The sequence below is a fragment of the Musca domestica genome, unplaced genomic scaffold, assembly GCF_030504385.1.
Source record: "Musca domestica strain aabys unplaced genomic scaffold, Musca_domestica.polishedcontigs.V.1.1 61, whole genome shotgun sequence".
In the NCBI taxonomy this organism is placed as follows: Eukaryota; Metazoa; Arthropoda; class Insecta; order Diptera; family Muscidae; genus Musca; species Musca domestica.
The window spans coordinates 4684591-4704191 of NW_026712367.1; the positions used below are offsets into that span (position 1 = coordinate 4684591).

The window sequence follows — 19601 nt, forward strand, 5'->3', positions numbered from 1 at the left end:
GAGCAGTCGCTTACTTTTTACCATAACTCTGGTGTTTGATGAGATATACTTCCCTGATTTATGTGGTTTCAAGACTGGATAATCTTCGCCGAAAATTACTTTATTTGACTTAATATATTGACTCGTTCAGAAGTTATAAAAAATAGGCATTTACACACTTTTGCGGTTTAAAAAATATATTTCAAACCGGAAACAAAAAAGATATTTATCTTTGTTTATAGAGAGACAATGAATTGCAATGTCAAATAAATATATCTTGTAATTACAAAATAATTATTTCTAAGTGAAAATTTGTGTTGTCCCATATCCAATAAAAGCTTGGGCATTCTCTAAATTTTGGACAAAAATTCTTTGAATCATATGGATTAGATCATAAGTTTGGGGGTCTCGCAACATTATTACTGAAAATGTTTAACAAACTCAAAATAATAAGCCCTTGTAAAAATTTGAAGATATCTGTGGCATTTGATGAGATAATTTAACGATTCGTATGGTTTTTGTAAAGCTCTGGCGTTACTCTGTTAGGATCCGTTTAAGTTTTTGGACATACTCCAATTTGTTCAAAAGTTATGGGTTCTAGAGGACGATTACGGAAGAAATGATAAAAATGGAAATTTTTTTGTACTTGAATATTTTGTTCGATAACTCTGGGATTTGATGAGATTTTATAACGAATAATACGTCATTGTAAAGCTCTGGCGTTACTCTTTTAGGATCCGTTTAATTTTTCGGACATACTCCAATTTGTTCAAAAGTTATGAGGTCTAGGGGATGATTACGGAAGAAATGATAAAAATTGGCATTTTTTTGTACTTGAATATTTTGTTCGATTTCTCTGGGGTTTGATGAGATAATATAACGATGTCGCATGTCATTGTAAAGCTCTGGCGTTACTCTTTTAGGATCTGCTTAATTTTCGAACATATTCCTATTTGTTCAAAAGTTATGAGGTCTAGGGGATGATTACGGAAGAAATGATAAAAAAGGAACATTTTTAGCACTTGAATATTTTGTTCGTTATCTCTGGGATTTGATGAGATAATATGTCGATGTCGCATGTCATTGTAAAGCTCTGGCGTTACTCTTTTAGGTTCTGCTTATTTTTCGGACATACTCCTATCTGTTCAAAAGTTATGAGATCTGGAGGACGATTACGGAAGAAATGATAAAAAAGGAACATTTTTAGCACTTGAATATTTTGTTCGATATCTCTGGGATTTGATGAGATAATATAACGATGTCGCATGTCATTGTAAAGCTCTGGCGTTACTGTTTCTGGATCTGCTTATTTCTCGAACATACTCCTATTTGTTCAAAAGTTATGAGGTCTAGGGGATGATTACGGAAGAAATGATAAAAATGGAAATTGTTTTGTACTTGAATATTTTTTTCGATATCTCTGGGGTTTGATGAGATTTTATACTGAATTATACGTCATTGTAAAGCTCTGGCGTTACCATTTTAGGATCTGTTTAATTTTTTGGACATACTCCAATTTGTTCAAAAGTTATGAGGTCTAGGGGATGATTAGGAAAGAAATGATAAAAATGGAAATTTTATTGTACTTGAATATTTTGTACCATAGCTTTACGATTTTATGAGATATTATAACGATTAATACGTCATTGTAAAGCTCTGGCGTTACTCTTTTAGGATCTGTTTAATTTTAAAAGATATACCCACATGTTGCGGCGTTACAGATCCTAGAGGATGATTACGAAGAAAAATGTTAAAAATCGACAATTTTGAGTACAGGTATATTTTTGGACATATCTTTGGTATTTGGTGACATAATTCCCTGTAATTTACATCGACGTTTATTTCACTCATTCTGTTTTCCAAATTAATGAATTTTATGCAGATCTGCCCGCTGGTCCAAAAGTTATGGCCCCGGAAAATGTCTGAAACTGAAATATAACTTCAGATAACTACAAATGATCATCCATGTTGGTTGTTTGCCTATAACTCGATTAGCGCTTTAGATATATTAAATATTTTCCATGTGCATGTTAAGTTAAGATAGCCATCCTCCAGAAACATTTTTATTTCGCTGGGTTATAGGTATTCGATCAAAAGTTATGGGTAGTGAAAAGAAAAATTTCAGGGGAAAAAATAATTTCTAAAATGAGAGACATTTCATGTAAAAGTTATCCGATATCTTTGGTATTCGCTTAGTTACTATAGGGATTTTTTTAAGACTCAATTGTTTTCCTACAAAATCAACCCATTTCCAATGCCTCCCCAAAAAATTTTCTTCGAGTGCCTTACGGAAGTTCGTATACGCATACCTTTTCATGCACAACAATTTGTTGTAACTTTATTTCTAGATCTCATCTCGGTAATAGAATTTAGACGCTCTAGGTGTGGGTTATGATGAAGAAGCTGGTAGTGTAGACATATATACATAATTTATGTGGATATTTTTTTTTAGTCTTTTTGCATGGTGTATATGTTTATGTTTTAATTCAAGTTGATTTTTTGCTTGGCTATTCGAGAGAATGTAGGTAGCTTCGTAGGTTCGTTCCATGCATAATTTCTTTTCAAATATGTTTTTGCATGTTGCCTGTGTATGCACATATGTATTTGTGTCAGTTTTTTGCAAACGGTCGTAATAGTCCTTTTCGAAAGAAGAAGAGAAGAAAGAAACAAGACAACACACAAAACCATACATAACCATACAAAAAACCAGAACCAACCGCCAAAGCAACAAAAGTTGTTAAGAGACATATCTGGGTTTTGAACTTACAAAGGAAGCGGATTTTCTTCTATAAACTAGTGACATTTGGCACAAATAGAAAAAGAAATAATCTACAAAATTCTGCAGAACTTAGTCCATTTTATGGATCGAAAAGAAACTTCAGAATGGTTTTAAAAATTAAAAAAAAAAAAAACAAATAAAAAATTCTTTTGCAATTATCTCAAATAATTGAGTTTTCATGGGTTTTCTGTTAGATACTTTGCCGAATGGCAGGAAAAGAAAAGATGCTCCAATATGTCCTCTTTCATTTGCATTTTACGGATTAAAAATCTATTGAAAAATTTAGAAGTTATGGGTATTTAATTGAAAGTACCTCTCTATTGATAATACTCATACGCACTAGTGTACCCAAAGTGAAAAATTCAATTTATTGCGAGGGAGTTGGATTTTGAATTGGTTTTTTTTCGGGAATTCATTCGAGGCACTTGAGGGGATTTTACAGAAATTTCCTAGGAATTGGGAAGGTTACTTAAGAGTCCTGGGGAAGGATTATTTTTTAAAAACATGATTGCAAGTCCAATTTAAGAACAGCCCATTTTGGACCTAATTAGAATAATATTGGCTTGAAATCTGTTCATAGGACTTTACAGAGGAACATAACAATTTTTTTTCAAGGCTTTTAGGGAACTACTACTCTACGATTGTTAGATTTTTTAAATATAGTTATAGAGGTTCCAAATGTGGTTTTTCAAAAAAAATTTTTTGGAAAGCCACGTAAAAGGGCCTTAAACGTGACTTTCTGTTGGAATTCATTTCTTTGGACCAGAGAAGATTAAATGCCGCATTCTGTTCTCCTTCAAATGCGATATTCCGATTAAAAATCCACTGAGAAATATAAAAGTTACGGCCTCGAAATTAAAAGTACCCCTGTATTATTAATACTCATACGCACTAGTGTACCCAAAGTAAAAAATTAATTTAATTGAGAAGGAGTTCACTTTCGGATAGGATTTTTCGAGCATTTATTTTTTGGAACTCAAGACCCTACGACCGGCTTAGTATTTGAATTCGTGAAATATACTTGGTAGCGCAAGAAGGATTATCCAAATATTTTCTCCAATTCATTTAGGGTAGCCAAAATGGGAATTTTTATCAATATTTTCCTGCATATTTAGTTAAGTCCAAATGGGGTTAGGAAACTAGATATAATGGCTTTTTGAAAACCAATTAAAGCCGAAATTCTATAAATTTTTGCAAGATTTTCTAAGGATATTTAAAGGGTTCTAAAGGTGGAATTTTGAAAATAGTTTTTGAATGCTTCCTAAAAAGGAGCCTGAAACGTGATTTTTTGTTGATACTTTGATTTTATGGCCAGAGAAGCATTAATGCTCTATTATGTTGGATTTCAAATGTGATATTCCGATTAAAAATCCACTGAGAAATATAAAAGTTATGGCCTGGAAATTAAAAGTACCCCTGTATTATTAATACTCATACGCACTAGTGTACCCAAAGTAAAACATACATTTAATTGGGAAGGAGCTTACTTTCGGAAAGGATTTTCGAGCATTTATTTTTTGGAACTCATGGCCCTCATGGCTAGATTTTTATTTGAATTTTTACAAGAGGTTTTAAAGATATTATAGGGTTCTAAAGGTGAAATTTTGAACAAAGTTTTTATTGCTACTTAAAAAGAGCCTGGAAATTGATTTTTTGTTGGGCAGAGAAGCATTAATGCTCTATTATGTTGTCTTTCAAATGCGATATTCCGATTAAAAATCGGCTGAGAAATATTGAAGTTAGGGGCATTTAATGGAAACCATCCATATATTTATAAGACGCATACGCTCTAGAGGACATAAAGTAAAATATTGGATTTTGCTTCACCGGAACAACCTATAGATTTTTTTTTTTTGAGAATTTAGTTGCGGCTCCTAGGCAATTTTTACCTCTAATTTTATAGGAGTTTGGCGGAGATTAATCTAAAATTGTACCAAAAGCAGTTAAAACCTACTTCTTACAAGTTCATTTTTTCAGATTATTTCCAGCGTCTCAGGGGTGGAAAAAGCTTGAGATGTTTTTAATGGCTATTCGTAGGGCCTCTAACGCGAATTTCAAGGCTACTCTAACTCGGATTTTCAAAAAAATTTCCTAAGGATAGTTAAAAGGCTCCTTACGTGGTTTCTTCGAATAATTTTTTCTAAGTTATTTTTAAGCCTTTCAAAGTATTTTTAAATTCTACTTTAAGGGCAGAGAATCCGGAGAAAATAAAATGTCCCAATGCGACTGCTCCACAATGTAATATTTCGATTGAAAAACGGCTAAGAAAGTTTTCATATTTTCAAGTTTTTTTTTTTAATTTTTAATTTTTTTAAAAATATTGCCATTTTTACCGTATTTCCAAAGAGTTTTCTGCATCGCTGCCAAAGACAATAAAATACCCCGGAATGTCTCCTTTCATATGCATTTTTCCATTTGAAAATCAACTGAGAATGTTCAAAGTTATGGCAATTTTATTAACATTACCCACCTATTAAAAACACTCATACGCTCCACTGACCACAAAGTAATATTTAGATTTTATATTATATAAGTAAGATTTCGGATCTAATTTTTCTGAAATTGAAATATGAACTGCTTAACGAATTCTTAAAAGGCAATTTGAAGGCTCTATGCTGAGATTTTTGTGGATTTTAAGATTTTCAATAGTTCTAAGATTTTCTTTAATTTTTCAAAATTTTAAAAATATTGCTATTTTTACAGTATTTCCAAAGAGTGTTCTGCATCGCAGCCAAGGACAATAAAATACTCCAGCATGTCTGCTTCCATATGAATTTTTCCATTTGAAAATTGACTGAGAATGTTCAAAAGTTCTGGCCATTTTATTAACATTACCTACCTATTAATAACACTCATACGCTCTACTGGACACAAAGTAAAAATTTGATTTTATTGGAAATAAGTACGATTTTCGATCTAATTTTTCTGAAAACGAAATATGAATACATCTAGGAATTTTTAAAGGCAATTAGGAGGCTTGACGCTTTGATTTTTCGGGAATTTCTTTTGAGGGCTTTTGAGAAGGTGTTACGGGGATTTTTTTGGTGGAATTTTTGTTTGGGGTTAGTAGGTCTTTTTGCTAATATTTTTTTCAGAGAATTTTAGAATTAAATTTTCGGCTTTGCTAAAATCCACCTTTATTTGCTTTATTTACAAAATTTTTGGACTTAGTTTCTTTTGCATTTTATCGAAACTATAGCTCTTATGGGGTCATGTTACCATGTTGTATATGAGTTTACATACTCACATGTCATTGAGTGTGTGTGTGTGTGTGCGCGAGTGTGCATATGCTTTGTGCAATGTTTTCTGCTACAAAATTGGAACACATTCTTGTCTACTGGTTTTATTGCTATCAGTTTTTTGTGACTTTTTGCTTCTGTTGTTGTTTTCTTATTGCATTTTACACGAAAAAAACATGTAGTGAAACAATTCAGTCTGTTGTAATTGTTTGTGCAGGCCCCTTTAAAATAAACTTTTAGTATTGTAAATCAAACCAGAATTGAAAATAAGTAAACGTTTGGACAGAAATAAAACAAGGCATGACAAAGAGGCACTTGAGAATTTTGATAGCGAAGGTAAACATGAAGAAGGGATTTTTGTTAAAAGATATAGACAATAGAAAATGAAGAAGGTATGTAATCCCTAAAATAGTAGCAGATATCTGAAGAGCCTTGAAAAATTACGGAGAGTCTCTTTTAGAGGTCTTCGGTAACATTATCATTCCATATCTTGATACCCAATATCGTCTGCCTTAAATGGCAAATTTGTGAGGAAGATCAAAACATAGCTGCCACCAAAGAGCGTTTAAAAATCCCTTGCGATATCCTCAATTCAGTTCTAGAAAAATCCAGTGCAAAACATTCACCCGTCGTTGTAACATCAATATTTTACTTTATGTCCATTAGTGCGTATGAGTGTTTTTAATACAGGAGTTATTCGGTTTTAGTTATTATAACTTCCATATTTCATAGCCGATTTTAAATTGGAAAAATGCATTTGAAAGAGGACATATTGGGGCATATTAGTTTCTCTAGCTTAAAAGCTAAAATCGGTTTGGAAAAGCCAATGAATTTGCTTTGTTTATTACAAAAAATTTTCGAGGTCTTTAAAAACGCCCTAAACATTGAGATGAGAAATCCGATTTTAGGCTCCCAAAACAGGATTGAATGAAAGTCCATTGTCTCATGAAGTCTCTGGAGAATCCTCAATTGACTTCTAGAAATACAAACTTAAAAATTTATTCCCATCCCTGTGAAAAATAAATTTTTACTTAGCTAACCACTGGAGCGTATGAGTGTTTTTAATACAGGAGTTATTTCAATTAAGCTATCATAGCTTCCACATTTCTTAGCCGATTTAAAAACGGAAAAGAGCATTGGAAAGAGGACATAATAGGGCATATTAGCTTCTCGAGCACAAAAGTAAAAATCGGGTTGGAAAAACTGTGAATTTGCTTTGAATATGACAAAATATTTTCGAAGTCTTTAAAGGCGCTCTAAACATTGGAAATAAAATCTGATTTAGGCTTCCAAAACAACATTGAAAGAAAGTCCCTTGTCTCATGAAGTCTCTGGAGAATCCTCAGTTCACTTCTAGAAATGTTAATTAAAAAATCTATTCCCATCTATGAGAAATTTAATTTTTACTTAGCTAGCCACTGGAGCGTATGAGTGTTATTAATACAGGAGTTATTCTAACAAACCTAACATAACTTCCCCATTTCTTAACCGATTTTAAATCGGCAAATTGCATTTGGAAAGAGGACATATTGGGGCATATTAGTTTCTCTAGCACAGGAGCCGGAATCGGTTTGGAAAAATCTATAAATTTGCTTTGTTTATTACAAAAAATTTTCGAGGTCTTTAAAAGCTGTATAAACTTTGAAAATAGAAACCGATATTAGATTTTCTACACAGCATTCAATGAAAGTCCCCAGTCTTATTAATTCTCTGGAGAATCCTCAGTTGACTTCTAGAAATATTAACTTAAAAATCTATTCCCATCCCGGTGAAATTTAAATTTTACTTTGCTGACCACTGGAGCGTATAAGTGGTATTAATACAAAAGTTATTCTAATAAAGCTATAATAACTTCCATATTTTTTCACCGATTTTAAATCGGTAAATTACATTTGAAAGAAGACATATAAGGCTACTTGTGTTTCTTTAAGACGGGATGATAAATTTTGATAGGAAGACATCTACAACACGAGTATTTGCAAATTTATTTTAAAATATCCCCCAATTGTATTTGGAAAATTTTTGTAATATTTCAAATACATTTTTATATATTTTAATATTTTTTCATTTTTTCCTCTTTAAAATACCAGCATATTGTTAAAGCCAAATCTTCAATGCCATGAAATGGTGAAAAATTTGTTCTAATTTTGTGTTTTGTCTGTGTAATTAAACATGCCCTCACAATATGCAAATTATTTTTTGAAAATATTGTTTTCTAGATACATATATGTAAATATCTATACATGTGTCAGGTTAGTTGACAGGGCTAAAAATTGATAACATTTGCTTGTCATATGGCGTTAAATTGAAATTGGGAAAATACATGCTTCTTCAATTTATATTTAATTTCATCATTCAAATAATACAAATTCTGCCAGAAGAAAACTGCAAGTCTTGGCTTTCATAAGCCATTTAAATTTTGAAAATCCCTTAAGATTTGGAAAAACTGTGCGGAATTTACCTTAAATACCCAACAATTAATAGTACTAATACGCCGTGGTGGTTCTATATTGTTTTGAGGCCTAGGAAGGCAATTTAAAGCATTTTGATTTCCCGATTTTTCCTGCCTACTATTTCCCCTGCTCTCTCTCTCTCTTCAAACCAAGTAAACGAATTTACATATTGCTTAATTGCATATTCATTGTGACACAAATACATCCAACTAGCAGCTAACATAGTGGCATACAAATCAGGCGCTTAGCTATCCACTTATGCATCAAGAAGGATTCCCAAGGAAGGAACTCGTTAGGAGAAGGAAAAAAAATCAATTTAGAAAACAGAGTAATAGACACACACATAGCCTCGTAGATAACACATTTGGGTTTGATCGACAAGCGACAAATAGAATATTGACTTGGCTTCCTCTTTATCACTCAAAGGAATGTCTGAAAAAAAAAATAAAATGTAAAAGCGACCTATTTCATTTGGGTCGAGAAGTACTGCAGGCGTAATGGCAACAAAAAAACGCTTGAAAATAATTAAACTAAGTGTTTTGGAAAATAAATACTTGAATGCTAGACAAAATGTCAAGAGGAAGTAGAAAGTCAAAGAGATAAGGGGGCCGAGTTGAACAAGATATCTCAAAGTTGTGGAAAATGCTTATGAATTGTGGAAATAATTTTTAGGAATCTTAGGATAGGCTGGGAAGCTAATATGCCAGTAAAATTTGCCTTGAAGATTCCTATATTCCAAGCACAGAAATATTTGCAAAACAATGAACATTTTCCAAAGTAATAGAATTTTTTTATTACAAATATAAAAAATACCTAATTTTTTTTAGTGTTTTCTGACCATTTCTTTGACTCAAGACTAAAGAGACAAAAATTCCGTAATATGTTTTCTTTCAGATGCCCTTTACCGATTAAAAATCGACAAAGAATTGTCGAAGTTATAGGCATTTTATTGCAACTACTCATTTATTAATACTACTCATACGCACCAATGGCCACAAAGTAAAAAAAATCAATGTTATTGTGAAGAAGCCCATCTTTTGATTGAATTTAATTGGGTATTAAAGTATGGATTCGTTGGAGATTTTATTTAAAATTAGTGCAATTTAAGGCACTCTGACTTTTATTAGCGTCGAAGTATTTTCATTTTTTTTAATATTTTCGACAAATATAAAACAAATTTTACAAATACTTGTACTTTTGATCGGTTTTCTAATAAGTTTTCTTTGACAAGACTAAAGACTGAAAAGTACTCCAATATGTCCTCTTTCAATTGTCCCATAAAGATTAGAAATCTACTAAGTAATGTCGAAGTTATGGTTATTTTACTATCACCACCTCGGAATTAATAACACTCATACGCACCAATGGCCATAAAATAAATAATTAATTTTACTGTGATGGAGGAAAGCTTTAGACTAAATATTTTCAGGTCCAAAAGATGGACTCAGTGGCGTTTTTCTAAGAAAATTTGGAAGACTTAAAAAACTTTTAAAGAGCCCAAATCATGACTTTCCACGGAATTTTCTAGGGTATTTAAAGGGTCTTAAACTTGAAAATTTTGAGGCTGCTTAAAAGACTTTTAACCAGGATTTTTCAAATATGTTTTCATGGATATTGAAAAGGAGTAGGAAATGGCCTCTCACAAAATTTTTTAGGGTTGAGTAAAATGTTTTAAGTGCTACATTCGAAGCTTATTACAGAGTCTCAAGATGTATATATTTTGGGCGGGAATTTTTCAAAGAATTTAAAGATCTTCAGAGAATTTATGGATAGTCAAACATGGATTTTTTAATTTTGGAAAGAATTTTTAGATCCTAAATTGTGTATTTAAAAAAAAAATCTGGACCTCAATTGTAGATTTCACAGAATTTTTCAAAGATATTCTATGCCTCTTAAATGTAATTTTCAGGCAATTGAAAAGTCGGAACACTTGGTTGTTTGTTAAGAATGTTCTTAGAGCCTTTTTTACTAAAATTGTTAAAAAATCGCTAAATGTTGTCTGAAGTACAAAAAATGTAAACCTTGGCTTAAAAATATAGTGAATATTTAATTTTTTACACGATTTCCATTGCGATTTTTGGCTTCAAGCAGAGGCACAAAAATATCCCCATATGTTTTCTTTCCAATGCACCATAAAATTAAAAAATCGATTGGTTAGTATTGAAGTTATGGCCATTTTACTAAAACGACTCAACTATTAATAATACTCATACGCTCCAATGGTCATGAAATAAAAATTTAATTATTTTAAGCTGGATAAATATTTTGAAATGGATTTTTTTTGGGGAATTTCACTGTATAGAGCCAGAGCTTAGACGTAAAATGTTGCAGAAATGTAGTGTGCTTATTTAGTAGAGTTTTGGCAGGGATTTTGAAGTAATGTTGACAGATTTTTTGAAGGAGCACGAGAATAGAATTCTTAGGGAAATTTTACAGGCCAATTAGAGAATTTCCAGAGTAGTATTGAATTTTCAAATAATATTAAAGACAGCGTGGACATTTCAGAGAAATTTTCAGAGTTATTTTGACGGTTTTCAGAGATTTATGAGAATATTGAAAGAAATTTTCAAGGCCTATCAAAGGAGTCTACTCACAGCTTTTAAAAAAAATCTTTCAAGGCTATTTTAAAGTTTTTCGAGTGTGTTATCATCCTCCAAGTCAAGGACAACAAATACCTTCAATGTGTCCTCTTTCCAATATAATTTTCTGATTAAAAATCGCCTGAGAAACTTCGAAGTTATGGCCATTTTAGTGCAACACCCCATTAATTAATAATACTTATACGCTCTGGGGACGGAAATAAAAACAATGAATTTAATTGTGAAAAAGGGAAGTTTTCGATGGTATTTCTCAGCAAATACAAAGCGAAACCTCTGACGAATTTTTAAGACTATTGCCTATTTTTTTTTAATTGCAACTTATAAAGGAATTTATGAGAGTTCTTTAAAAATATGGATTTTTCATGGAGTTTTTTGTCTTGAATTTTCAAAAGTTAGAAAGGCTTTAATTACTTTGAACAATTTCTGTGAAAAACCCTTAAAATAGGTTATGACCATGAATAGTCAAAAAATATTCTCTCTCTTGAGGAAATTCTTTGAAAGCTACTTCAAAAATTCATAGAAAAAAATTTTAAAAATTCCCATATAGATTACAATTAGAAAAACCTCCAATGACATTCAGAACCGCTGAAGGCTCCGTAATGCAGCTCCTAAAAAAATCCTGTTCAAAACTTACCTTCTTTGCAATAAAATGAGTATTTTTATTTTTCGTACCCCGGAGCGTATGAGTGTTTTTAATACAAAGGTAGTTGTAGTAAAATGGCCATAACTTCGACATTTCTTGGGCGATTTTTAAACGGAAAATTGATTTTTAAAGATGACATATTGGGGCGTTTTTTGTTCTTGACAGGACCAAGGAAAAATATAAAAAAATCGTAAAAACTTAAGAACTTATAAAAATTGAATTACGAATTTGTAAAAGTTTGAAAGACTTTAGTAACTTTGTCTTCCAACCTTAACTCCTGTCAGATAACCTTAACATTTTTATAAACTTTACGTTTGCTCTCCCCCCAAATAGTTGTTAAATATTCTCTAAGCCCCAAATTCATGCCGCCAAAACCATACTTGAGGAAATTCTTTGAAAGTTCCTTTAAAAAAAAATTCTTGAAAATCCCATGTTTGGATTACAATTAGAAAACCTTCAATGACATGGAGAATCGCTGAAGGCTTCGTAATGCAGCTCCTAAAAAAATCCCCTTCAAAAGCAACCTCCCTTGCAATAAAATTATTATTTTTAATTTCGGTACCCCAGAGCGTATGAGTGTTTTTAATACATAGGTAGTTGTAGTAAAATGCCCATAACTTCGACATTTTTTGGTCGATTTTAAAACGGAAAACTGACTTTTAAAGAAGACATATTGGGGCGTTTTATTGTTCTTGACAGGAGCAAGAAAAAATCGTAAAAACTTAAGAACTTATAAAAATTGAATTACGAATTTGTAAAAGTTTGAAAGACCCTAGTAACTTTGTCTTCTAACCTTAACTTCTGTCAGATAACCATAAAATTGTTGTAAACTCTATGTTTGCTCTCCCCCTCCAAATAGCCGTTAAATATTCTGTAAGCCCCCAATTCATGCCGCCAAAAACCATGCTTGAGGAAGTTCTTTGAAAGTTCCTTCAAAAAAAATTCTTGTAAATCCCATGTTTGGATTACAATTAGAAAACCGCCAAAGACATTGAGAATCGCTGAAGGCTTCGTAATGCAGCTCCTAAAAAAATCCCGTTCAAAACTTACCTCCTTTGCAATAAAATGATTATTTTTTATTTTTGTACCCCAGAGCGTATGAGTGTTTTTAATACATGGTTAGTTGTAGTAAAATGCCCATAACTTCGAAGTTTTTTGGTCGATTTTTAAACGGAAAACTGATATTTAAAGAAGACATATTGGGGCGTTTTATTGTTCTTGACAGGAGCAAGGAAAAATGTAGGAAAAAATCGTAAAAAGTTAAGAACTTATAAAAAAATTGAATTCGGAATTTGTAAAAGTTTGAACGACTTCAGTAACTTTGTCTTCTAACCTTAACTTCTGTCAGATAACCTTAAAATTGTTGTAAACTCTACCCCCCAAATAGCCGTTAAATATTCTGTAAGCTCCCAATTCATGCCGTCAAAACCATCATTGAGGAAATTCTTTGAAAGTTCCTTCAAAAAAATTCTTGAAAATCCCATATTTGGATTACAATTAGAAAACCTCCAATGACATTGAGAATCGCTGAAGGCTCCGTAATGCAGCTCCTAAAAAAATCCCCCCCGAAACTTACCTCCTTTGCAATAAAGTGAGTATTTTTATTTTCTGTACCCCAGATCGTATGAGTGTTTTTAATACATGGGTAGTTGTAGTAAAATGCCCATAACTTCGACATTTCTTGGACGATTTTTAAACGGAAAACTGATTTTTAGAGAAGACATGTTGGGGAGATTTATTGTCTTTGACCTCAAAGGCCGATACCTCATAGGAAAAGCTGTAAAAATAGGTGAAATTTGAAAAATTATAAAACAAGAAATATAAAAAATTGTGGCGGCCTTTAAATAAATATCTCAGAAATTCCTATCAAATGAACTTGAAAACGCCATTGAAATATCCATGCTTAAGCTCCTCCTAATAACCATGAAAATTCCTTAAAATATCCTTGTTTTTAAACCTCTAAATGGCCTTGGAAAATTTTCCGAAAAATCAAAAAAAAAAAAAAATCTATTAAAAATCTTTTTAAATCTTTTTTTATTGTAGAAAGTGAATGGGAGTCCAAACAGAACTATGTCACTTGTATTAGCCACTAACGAAAAGAAACATTCTGTGGCCCCTTTGTAACTCCTCCCCATAACCTCTTCCTCTGAAGTAAGGCAAGACAAATGTGTCGCCCGTCGACTTAATTTCATTTAATTTTTGTTTGACAACATTTGAAATCTTGCCAAAATCTGTTGGAAAAAAAGAAAACTATTTTGTTTGTCAAAAGTTCAGGGTTCTTGTCCTCCTTCCCTTTCCCTCTCTTCATACCCTCGCCCTCACTCTTCTCACCCGTAAGTTCTCAAAGAAAGTGAAACTTGCTTTTGGGGCTGCATTGTAAAAAGAGACCAAACTGCCATCTAAGGTAAAAAAATAAAAATTTAGCATGGAAAAGGGGAGGTGAACCGAGGGGAAGCAGTTTGCAATAAATGCATGCCAACCGCCCCTAGAAAAAAATAATCACAAATTTTACAAAAAATTAACTCAATGCAGAACTCGGCAATTGAAAACAAAACGAAAATATTTCTCTACCGTGGAAAAAATGCAAACTGCAGGGAAAAATTTTAAATGGGGGTAGAAGCAAAAACGAAGAAGAATGGCAAAAAATATCAACGTACAAAGTTAGTACAAACCTCCCCTCCAAAAAAAAAAAAAAAAAAAAAAAAAAAAAAAAACGGAAGCCAAGCATTGATGACGACAATGTCGAAAGTCTAGTTGGCTGCAGACGTTTTTTTTTTTGAGGAAAGTAATATTTGTGTATTTGTCTTGTATAGCTTTATCATACATTTTTTTGTTCTTTTCTTCTTTGTCTTCGTTTTTAGCGACGTTTTTTTTTTTGGTTTTTGGTTGAAACTAAGCCAAAAGTGCAGTAGCAGCACGTTTGACGTCCCAGACATTTTGGCGTTGAACGAACAATTTCGTTTCGAGAATTGTTTATGGTTTCGATTTTGATTGCATTTGTATACGGAGATGGCGAGGAGGAGGAGGATTGGGGTTGGGGTACAATTGAGGAGGAAATTTTTTGTTATAAGTAGGCATTTAATAGTTTGGAAAAAATTCGCCACGTTTTCTAGTGCCAGCCGTTGAGACAATTGGTCGCTTTCGATAAAAAGGGTTATGCAGAAGAATGAGAAATTTGGGGTGGGAGTGGAGGACAATTGTTGGGGATTTCTCATACAAAGTAAGGATATGGGAGGTTTGCGGATACAGTTTTCAGACGAAATTTAATAATTCTTTCCAACCCAACGCCCCTTTCTAATATTTCTTCAAATAACCTTGAACTTTCGAATAACAGCCAAATGTTTAGGTCATTATTTACAGAGCAATAAATATGGCCCACAAAGAAATCAGAAACAGCTGTTGTAGACATCAGGCCACTTAACTCGATGCGACTTTCAAAAAGATACAATGGAATACATTTTTCTATAGATTTATTTTTTTCAACTAACGGCCTTCAAAATTTCATTGAAATTTCAAGCAATGATCTCCTCTAAATAGCCTTGAAATTCCAAGCACTCAAAATAGACTTGAATAGTGAAACGTTATAAAATATGCTATTAATTTCTCAAAAAATTCAAACTAAAAGTCATCCTCTTCGCCATGAAATTGAATTTTTATTTTGGGATCCTTAGGGCGTATAAGTATTATTAATACATGGGTACTTCCAATAAAATGCCCATAACTTCGAGATTATTTAGAAGATTTTTGAAAGGAAAATTGCTTTTGAAAGGAGACACATTGGGGCTCTTTATTGTCTTTGACATCGAGGCAGAAATTCGGTTAGAAAACTCAAAGTATGGTAAATTTAACCAAACGTTTGGTTTCCTTGAAATTACTTGGAAAGAATTCTAAAAAAATATGTTCCGAGTACTCAAAATAGCCTTAAATATTGAAACTTTAAAAAAAATGCAATAAACTTCTCAAAAAATTCAAACAAATAGTCATCTCCTTCACCATGAAATAAAAGTTTTATTTTGGGCCCACTAGAGCGTATGATTATTATTAATACGTGGGTAGTTACAATAAAATGCCCATAACTTCGAGATTATTTAAGCGATTTTTGGACAGAAAATTGCTTTCGAAAGGAGACACAATAGGGCGTTTTATTGTCCTTGACATAGAGGCAAAAATCCCGTTAAAAAACTCAAGGTGTGGTAAATTTACCCCAACATTCTATCTCTTTGAAATTACTATGCAAAAATTCTAAAAAATCCAATTCCAAATACTCAATAAATAAATTCAATAAATTTCTCGAAAAATCCAAACAAAAAGTCATCTCCTTCGCCATGAAATAAAAGTTTTATTTTGGGCCCACTAGAGCGTATGATTATTATTAATACGTGGGTAGTTGCAATAAAATGCCCATAACTTGAAGATTTCTTTGTCGATTTTTAAGCGGAAAATTGGTTTGGAAAGGGAACATATTGAGGCTCTCTATTGCCTTTGGATTGGAGGCAGTTAAATTATTAGAAACAATGGAAAAATTGAAGAATTTTTTCAAATTGATGCACAACCTTTGAAAGTTTTGGAAAACCTTCAGCAAAATAACAAAAATAGGCCCAGGGAAATTGCGTTGAAAATCTACATTGGGACACCATCAAAAAGCCTTGAAAAATCCTCGTCCGAAGTTCGAAAAATTTACTTCCTTCTCACTAAAATTAATTGTTTTTTCTAAGACCACTAGAGCGTATGAGTATTATTAATAAATGGGTAGTTGCAATAAGATGCCCATAACTTGGAGATTTCTTTGCAGATTTTTGAACGAAAAATTTCTTTCGAAAGAAGATACATTAAGGCTCTTTATTGTCTCTGGGCTAGAGGTAGATAATTTATGAGAAGAAATGGAAAAATTGAAGAATTTATGCAAATTGATTCACAACCTTTGAAAGTTTTGGAAAACCTTAAGCAAAATAATCCAAATGGTCCCATGAAAATTGCGTTGAAAATCCACATTGGGACGCCTTCAAAAAGACTTAAAAAATCCTCGTCCGAAGTTTGAAAAATTTACCTCCTTCTCACTAAAATGAATTGTTTGTTATAAGTCCACTAGATCGTATGAGTATTATTAATACATGGGTGGTTGCAATAAAATGCCCATAACTTCGACATTTTTTAGACGATTTTTAATCCAAAAATTGCTTTGGAAAGAGGACATATTAAGGCTCTTTATTGTCTCTGGGCTAGAGGCAGATAATTATAAGAAAAAAATTTTAAATTTAAGAATTTATGCAAATTTATTTACAACTTTTGGAAGTTTTGGAAAACCTTTAACAAAATAATCCAAATGGACCCATGCAAATTGCCTTGAAATTCTACATTGGAACACCTTCAAAAAGCTTTGAAAAATCCAAGTTCGGAGTTTGATAATGTTAACTCCATTTCACTAAAATGAACTGTTTTTTTCTAAGTCCACTAGAGCGTATGAGTATTATTAATAAATGGGTAGTTGCAATAAGATACCCATAACTTAGAGTTTTCTTTGTCGATTTTTAAGCGGAAAATTACTTTGGAAAGAGGATACACTAAGGCTCTTTACTGTCTCTGGGCTAGAGGCAGATAATTTATGAGAAAAAATTGAAAAATTAAAAAAAAATATGCAAATTGATTTACAACTTTTGGAAGTTTTGGAAAACCTTTAGCAAAATAATTCAAATTGATTCATGGAAATTGCTTTGAAATTCCACATTGGAACACCTTCAAAAAGCCTTGAAAAATCCACGTTCGAACTTTGAAAATATTACCTCCTTTTCACTAAAGTGAACTGTTTTTTTCTAAGTCCACTAGAGCGTATGAGTATTATTAATACATGGGTGTTTGAAATAAAATGCCCATAACTTAGAAATTTCTTAGTCGATCTTTAAGCCGAAAATTGCTTTGGGAAGAGGACATATTAAGGCTCTTTATTGCTTTTGGTTCGGAGGCAGTTAATTCACAAGAAACATTGAAAAAAAGTATGAATTCATGTAAATTGTTTCACGATATTTATTGGAAAATCTTTTTTTCTTTCGATTTTTAATCAATTTTTCTCATGTTTTTTTCTTTCTTTCCAGGAAAAACGACCATTTGAATATGCTGCTGAGGTAAATAGAAATTCCTGGACCCAGAATATGTAAGCAATATATCACTTCTTTGTAAGGGAATTTTTATATCCATCTCTTTTTTTCTTTTTTTGTTTTCAATTTATTTTCCATTTATTTAGCCATTTTCTGAAAATGCAATTCAGCAATTTGTTGTTTAAAAAAAAAAAATCCAGCCAAAATCATTTTGTTTTACTCCAATGTTTGTTCTTCGTCCATTTCGTACGCTCGAGGGCCATGAATGGACCTCCCACGAAACAGGGGGTCCCAGTGGCAGACAGGTGGTACTTGGACCAGACAAACAAACCTGAAAAATAGATTTATTTTCAATTTTCAAAGGAAAATTGTTTTCCCCCACAAAAATTGCTCAAGAGAAAATCATGAGAGTAGGGGAGAGGAGAGGATAAGAGAAGAGAAAACAAATTCTCCAGGAAAACCACCAAAGTTAACAGAGTAGCCATTACAGATTGCTTACAAAGGTTAGCCACCAAGTGAAGCTAAGGATGATGATGTTGGTTGGTTGGCTGGAAGTCTGGCGGTTTTTTTTTTATTTTTTTGGAAAATAAATAAAATATTTGTTGTTTGTCTACAAAGGGGGCCACCATAAATTACTTAGCCAAGGCAATGTTGTGGATAATGCCATAAAGCCATTAAAATGAAACTTAAAACCAATTTCTTAGAAAAAATTCAGATGCAGAGGGAAAGGAGGTCGGTCTACTGACCACCAAACTCAAATGGGGTTATGTGGGAAAATTGAAAAAAAAAAAAAAATAATGGGATGTGTGAAGAGAGCCGGATGCTTATTTCAGATTTAAAATCGTTCTGGTTAATCAAAACTTTGATCCTTTGTGGGGGAGGTACCAGAAGGAATGGTCCGATCTCTACCATATTTACAACAGATCTTGTGTTGATAGAAATATTGAGATGTGCCAAGTCAGAATGGAATCGGATGTCAATTTCGTGTTTTATGAGCTTTATGGTTATTCAAAATTCTGATCCTTTGTGGGGGAGGTACCAGAAGTAATAGGCTGATATATTCCATATTCACACCAGATCTTAAGTTAATAAAAGTATTGTGATGTGTGAAATTTGATGAGAGCCGGATGCTTAATTCGGAATTTATAATTGTTTTGGTTATTCAGAACTTTGACCCTTTGTGGGGGAGGTACCAGAAGGAATGGTCCGATCCCTACCATCTTTATAACAGATCTTGTGTTGATAAAAACATTGCGATGTACCAAGTCTGAGTGGAATCGGATGTTAATTTCATGTTTTATGAGCTTCATGAATACTCAACATTTTGACCCTTTGTGGGGGAGGTACCAGAAGCAATGGTCCGATCTGTCCCATCATTATAGCAGATCTTGTGTTTACGGAAATATTAGGATGAACCAAGTCTGAATGGAATCGGATATTAACTTTGCGTTCTATGAGCTTCGTGGATATACAAAATTTTGACCCTCTGTGGGGGAGGTACCAGAAGCAGTGGACCGATATATCCCATCTTTACACCAGACCTTGGGGTAATCAAAATATTGTCATGTGTGAAATATGAAGTGAACCGGATGCTTATTTCGAATTTTATGATCGTTTTAGTTATTCAAAATTTTGACCCTTTGTGGGGGAGGTACCAATAGAAATGGCCCGATCTCTACCATCTTTTTAACAGATCTTGTGTTGATGAAAATATTGCGATGTACCAATTCTGAATGGAATCGGATATCAATTTCGTGTTTTATGAGCTTCGTGGATATTCAAAATTTTGACCCTTTGTGGGGGAGGTACCAGAAGC

At 32.6% G+C, this 19601-nt stretch overlaps 1 protein-coding gene across 2 annotated transcripts in view; it reads left to right on the forward strand.

Moving 5' to 3' along the window:
- LOC101891900 (galactosylgalactosylxylosylprotein 3-beta-glucuronosyltransferase P) overlaps positions 1-19601 on the forward strand; it is a 139085-nt gene that overhangs the window by 26227 nt on the left and 93257 nt on the right. Inside the window, exon 2 of one of the 2 annotated variants that reach the window (XM_059129480.1) lies at positions 17783-17841. The gene's annotated coding sequence lies outside the window, so the exon portion shown is untranslated. The remainder of the gene's footprint in view (positions 1-17782; positions 17842-19601) is intronic. The other variant, XM_059129481.1, reaches the window with a different exon arrangement.